Source organism: Bos mutus, chromosome 14, assembly GCF_027580195.1.
Source record: "Bos mutus isolate GX-2022 chromosome 14, NWIPB_WYAK_1.1, whole genome shotgun sequence".
NCBI classification, from domain to species: Eukaryota; Metazoa; Chordata; class Mammalia; order Artiodactyla; family Bovidae; genus Bos; species Bos mutus.
In genome coordinates this window covers 51,467,229-51,473,228 of record NC_091630.1, presented here as the reverse complement: position 1 = coordinate 51,473,228, position 6,000 = coordinate 51,467,229, and positions in this window count along the sequence as shown.

The window sequence follows — 6,000 nt, the reverse complement described above, 5'->3', positions numbered from 1 at the left end:
CAAACCACTTAATATCCCTTAGTCTGTTGCCTCATCTGTATATATGAGGATTGCACTACATAGGAGAGCATGTGGCTTCAGTCAGTGTAGCTGAAACACAGGAGAAGTAACATAGAAAGCAGGCTGAGGTTTGGTCAGGTAGGCAATGGCCAGGTCATGCCTTGTAGGTCTCCTCAAAGATTTTGACATTTACTTTAAGAGCAGTAAAGGATATAATTCATTAAAGTATTTAAGCAAGGGGGTTATGGAAGTTAACCCCCTTGCTTGGGGTTATGGGGTTAAGCAAGTGCTATGGAATTTAGGTTGGAGATCAGAGCAGAGGCATGGAAACCAGGCATTAAACAGCTCTAGTAGCCTAGGTGATAGATAAGTGTTTAGACTAGAGTGATGGCAATAAAGATGGAAGTAAGGGGGTGGATTTGAGAGCTACTCAAGAGGCAAAATTAACAGGATTTTGTGATGGAGGGTAGAGAGAAGCACTTGTAAAGAATGATTCTTTAGAAGTTGATACTTTAGAATCAACAAAATCAACGTGCAACCAGCTAGTTGCATGGCTGGTGATGCCATGGGCTGGAATAGAAAACACTGGAAGAGCACCAGTCTAAGAGAAACTGTTCAATGTTTATGAGTTCAATTTGGACAAATCGAGTTAGAGGTGCTTAAAATATCCAAATGGGGATGTCAAGACAGTAGAGAGGTCTGGAGGTTAGAGAAAAGACCTGAGCTGGAGATACAAATTTGAAAGTCACTGGTGTATAGAAAGCAATTGAAACCATGGTACAGAGCAAGTATAGTTAGGAAAGAAAAAGGCCTATCCAAGATCTCAGAAACCCCAACAATTTAACCCCAGAGTGTAGAAGCAGGAGCTGTGAAAGAGACTGGAAAGGAGAAACATAATTGAAGGGAAGCCAGAGTGTAGTCTTAGAGGAGCCAAGAGGGAAAGTATTTGCTTGGAGGGAGGGCTCAACACAGACTTTGGTAACTAGAGGTCGCTGACGATATTGTGAAACTGTGTAAGCTCAGATCAAAGAATATCACCTGGCATCAGTCACACTGCAGGCCCTGGACCTTCAAGCCTAGTCCACTGTGGATGGTCCCCTTCCTCAAAGACACGAAACCATCAGGTCATCATATCAGGGGTGACCCTGCCCAAAGGTCCTCCTTTGTCCTCAGTAGTATAACACCCTCCTCTGAAATACTCTTTTTTCCCCATAATGTTACTTTCTCCCACTGTCATCTTCAGTTTTCATCAGATTTCACCCTCCATCCTTCTCTACAATTTTCCAGTTAATGGTGCTAGTCTAGTCTCTCCTTCAAAAAGAAGTGAGGGTAGGAAGGCGAGAGAGGGTAGGAAGGCAAGAGGAGGCTGGGGAGTCCCAGGGAAGTTCCTGGAACATGTGTGCATGAGGAGCGTGGCTGCTGCCTGAACAAACCTCATTCATTTCCCACCTGGTTCCATGTGTGTATCTCTCTATCGACAGTGATTATGCAAATGTGGTATTTATTTTAATGAAAATGTCAGGTGTGTTTGGCTGTAACATTATATGTGATTGACTGTGGTATTAAAGTAACAGCTTGATAACAACTGCATAAGAATATGTGGAGCCCAGAAAACAGAAGTTTGACACACTTCTCTCTTCTAATAGTGGCATGATTTTTGTGGGTTTGGGAGCTGAAATATTCTCTAAAGCAATTTTCATGACGTGAAGGAAATTCAGATAATGAGGATCCATACCTAGTCATTATTTCTGCCTGACTTCTTTGAAGGCATAGGAGTAGCTTGGGCTCCAGCTGGCTTGTTAATTGATCCTAGAGATCTGGTCTTCAGACCACATGTGGACTTTCACAGAGCTGTCCAGTCTTGGGGAAAGGGCATACCTTATTTTGGAGATGCAGAATACAAGAGTGGTTTTAAAGTCAGACCACACCGCATTTTGAATTCTGGTTTCTGCCTTTTCTCGCTGCATAATCTTAGAAAAATTACTTTCTCTGGGGGATCTCAGTTTTCTTCTCTGTAAAGATAAAGGAAAATGCCTACTTCATAGGGTGTTGTATACACATCCTTTTTTTAAAGATTTTTTTTAATATGGACCATTTTTAAAGCCTTTATTGAATTTGTTACAATATTGCTTCTGTTTCATGTTTTAGTTTTTTTGGCCCTGAAGCATGTGGGATTCTCAGCTCCCTGCATGCTTGCGTGCATGTGTGTGTTCAGTCGTGTCTGACTCTTTGCAACCCCACAGACTGTAGCCCACCAGGCTCCTCTGTCCATGGGATTCTCCAGGCAAGAAACTGGAGTGGGTTGCCATTACCTTCCCTGGCCAGGGATCAAACCCACACCTCCTGCATTGGAAGGTAAATTATTAACCACTGGACTGTCAGCAAAGTCCCCCACATCCTTAACTTGGGGCCAGCAATGTAGCTTCTGTTCTTTTCAAGTTGTTCAATTCACTCTTCTTAAAATGTCAAACCCTCTATATGTTCACACACACAATGGTTTGCCTTGTGGTTTAAGGCCATCTACTTACTTCCTGTGCCATCAGTGGGCCAGTGATAGTTTCAGGGTATGATCAGCAGAAGCTGGTTGTGAATATAGTCTACGCTGTCCTTGGGTTTCCAATCTGTGCTTTTCTTAGGTTTTAAAATGAATTAATACATTTAAATATTAGAGGCCATTTTGAAATAGAAATATATAACATTTTTAGAATAGCTTGGCTTTAAGATCCACAAATAATCCAAAAGCTTTTTAATAATTAAAGGCCTCAACCTTCTCCCTCATGAAAAATTTAGCCAGAATTCCTAATGAAACAAAGTGATTTGAAATTTAACTCATATAATATAGGATTAAATGTTTTCAAACCAGGTTGCTCAAAAAGATCCCAAAGGCCTAAATAATTCATTGGCAGCCAAGAACTGAACATCATTTCTAAACCCCAAGTGGGGTTGAGCTGAACGAGTGGAGAAATAATACATAAAGTTAGACACAGCTTGGTGGGGCCTTCCCAAGCAGGCAGCCCGGTAACACCTCACCCCACACAGCAGAAACAGCGATTCATCATCCTATGGTACTATCTTCTGTATTTAAGAATAGCATTTAACAAGCTTATTTTAGAATCTGATTCATTATCATTTTTAGGAAATTAAAAGGCCTTAAAACTTCTCCATATTGTGTGTGATTGCACTTAATTAAAGTTCACATCTTTCGCAGAAAGGTGGGACATTGGTTCTAATTTTAAATACTAGTGTGATTGAGAGCATAATGCATGAGACCCAGGTTCTATTTCTGACTTGGTCATTACTTTTCCAGCTTTTCTAAATGCCTCCAGTTTTCCATCCCCCCTAGTTGGGCAGAGTTCATTAGAAATTGGCAGAGTTCATGACAACAAATTATGTCATCAGCATTCGTGAAACTATCAAGTCCATACTGTGTAGTAGACACCATTTGCTAAAAATACAATAGTGAACAAGAAAGGCTTGTTCCTAATCTCACAGAGCTTATGCTTGCTCCAAATATGTTTACTGCCATCCAGCCACCTATAGGACACTTTCAGGAAATACTAGACACACAGAGTCACTAAGTCAACCCAGTCAACAAATATTTGTTGAATGTTGACAACATGCAAGGCATTGTTCCAGATGCAATGAGAGAAAAAAAGGTCTCTCATTAGACCTGTGCTGCCAGAGGATAGAGATCACGCCATTGTGCTCGGTGTCCTCAAAGTCTAGCAGAGTGCCTGGTACTCAGCAGGTATCCAATAGGTAATTGTTGAATGACAGAGAGGGAGTTTGTGAGGGAAAAAAAAATCATGAGTCCTACTCTCAAGGGATTAGAATACAATGTAGACTTTCAAGTATCTGTGCATCTATGGATCAACTACAATAAATCACAGAATGTTATATTAAAAAAACAAACAAACATGAAAGACACAAAAGAAGTAAGAGCATAAACTCAAACAGACAGTTGTACACCAAGGTTCACAGCAACATTATTCACAATGGTTAAAGGCAGAAACAACACAAATGTTCATCAACGGATGAATGGGATAAACAAAATGTGGTATATTCATACAGTGGAATATTATTCAGCCTTAATAAGGAAGTTAATTCTGATACATGATGCAATATGGATGAACCTTGAAGACATTACAGTGAAGTCAGATACAAAAGGACATATATGATCCCACTGACATGAGGCACCTAGAATAGGCAAATTCATAGAGGCAGAAAGTAGAGTGATAGTTACCAGGGACTGGAGAGAGAAGGAATGGAGGTAGAGTTCAATGGGTACAGAGTTTCTGTTGGGGATGAAGAGAAAGTTCTGGAAGTGGGCAGTAGTGATGGTAATTATACAACGTGAATGTACTTAATGCCACTGAGCTGTCCAGTTGAAAATATTTAAAATGGCAAATGCTATATTTTGCCAAAATAAAAAAATAGTGATAGTTATAAAAAGACATAAAGGAGTTTGTAAGGCAGTGACAGCATCTGCCTGCCTTAATTAAGAAGAAGGTTCCTAGAAGCAGTATCATGTGAGCGAGCTCTTCCTTTTAATGCCTACAAATCAAAGTTTTCACTGATAACAGTAAGAAGCAAACATTTGTTTTCATATGGTTCACCACTTTTCTGTGACTCCTTCTTATATAAAAAACTGGTGAGAGCAGCTGTTCCAGGCGAGATGAGTTGAAAGTCCGAAGGGTTTGGGACCTAATGCCCTGGGGTAGGAAATGACTTACTTTTCACTACACATTTATTCCTTTTTTTATCATGTATATGTATTCCTTTAAAAAAAACTAATATTAAAACAAATTTCAGAACAAATGACTTCTGATCATCTTTACAAAGATTTCCTAAATGCGGTCTGAAAAAAGACACCCATTTCCTATCCTCCTTTTATTCAAAGTAAAAGTGAAAGCTGCTCAGTCATCTCTGACTGTTTGTGACCCCAGTCCATGGAATTCTCTAGGCCAGAATACTGGAGTGGGGAGCCTTTCCCTTCTCCAGGGGATCTTCTCAACCCAGGGATTGAACCCAGGTCTCCCGCATTGCAGGTGGATTCTTTAGCAGCTGAACCATAGGGAAGCCCAAGAATACTGGAGTAGGTAGCCTATCCCTTCTCCAGCGGATCTTCCCGATTCAGAAATCAAACTGGGGTCTCCTGCATTGCAGGTAGATTCTTTACCAACTGACTTTAAAGTAGCCAATGTTCCAAGTCAGAAGCATTCATCAGATAGCTACCAAAGCATCTTCCCAATATGAAACTCTAACTCTCTCTTATAAGAACATAATATTTATAATATGGAATCTCCCTCCCTGCTAATCACCCTTCAACATACAAATATAAAGAACTAATAACATCAAATTATGCAGACAGTATAACTTTAACTACCACTTTAACTTCCAGACACGATTAAGTCAAGGTCTTGGCCCGGCTTTTTTATGTTCTATGTTTTAATTTTGGATCCCTTTCTAATAAATTGTACTTTATCGATGTATTCCTATGGCATAGCTGTTTATGATGGCGATGCCCCAAGTTAAAGTATCAGTTTCATTAGACTTCTTTATAGCCAGCTAGATATGGCCAGGTAACTAAATTCTAGCCTGTGAGAAGTACTGTGTTATTCCCTAGAAGATTCCTCAGGCAGAAGACACACACTTTTGCCCTTCCCTTTGCCTCCTTCCTGGAAGTGACTTTGGGGATAGAAGGCATGTGCTGAGGATGGAGACAGGATGTGGGGTCGTTGACAGGTCCTGAAGCTCCCATACAATCTGGCTCCCTCCTGCTCTTTTATGTGGGGGAAGAAACCACTGTGTGGTCAGCCATCGTTATCTGGAGACTCTGTTACATGCTGTTTACATAAGCATTTTCTGTCTATTCCTCTCCCCATCCCCTGCATATTCGTTCTTCTTCATGCTGCTTTCTTGAAGCTTTAGCTGTCCTGCACACTACACCCTTCAGATCCCTTCAGTCTGTTGCTCAGAGTCACTACTAAGTGTTCTCCT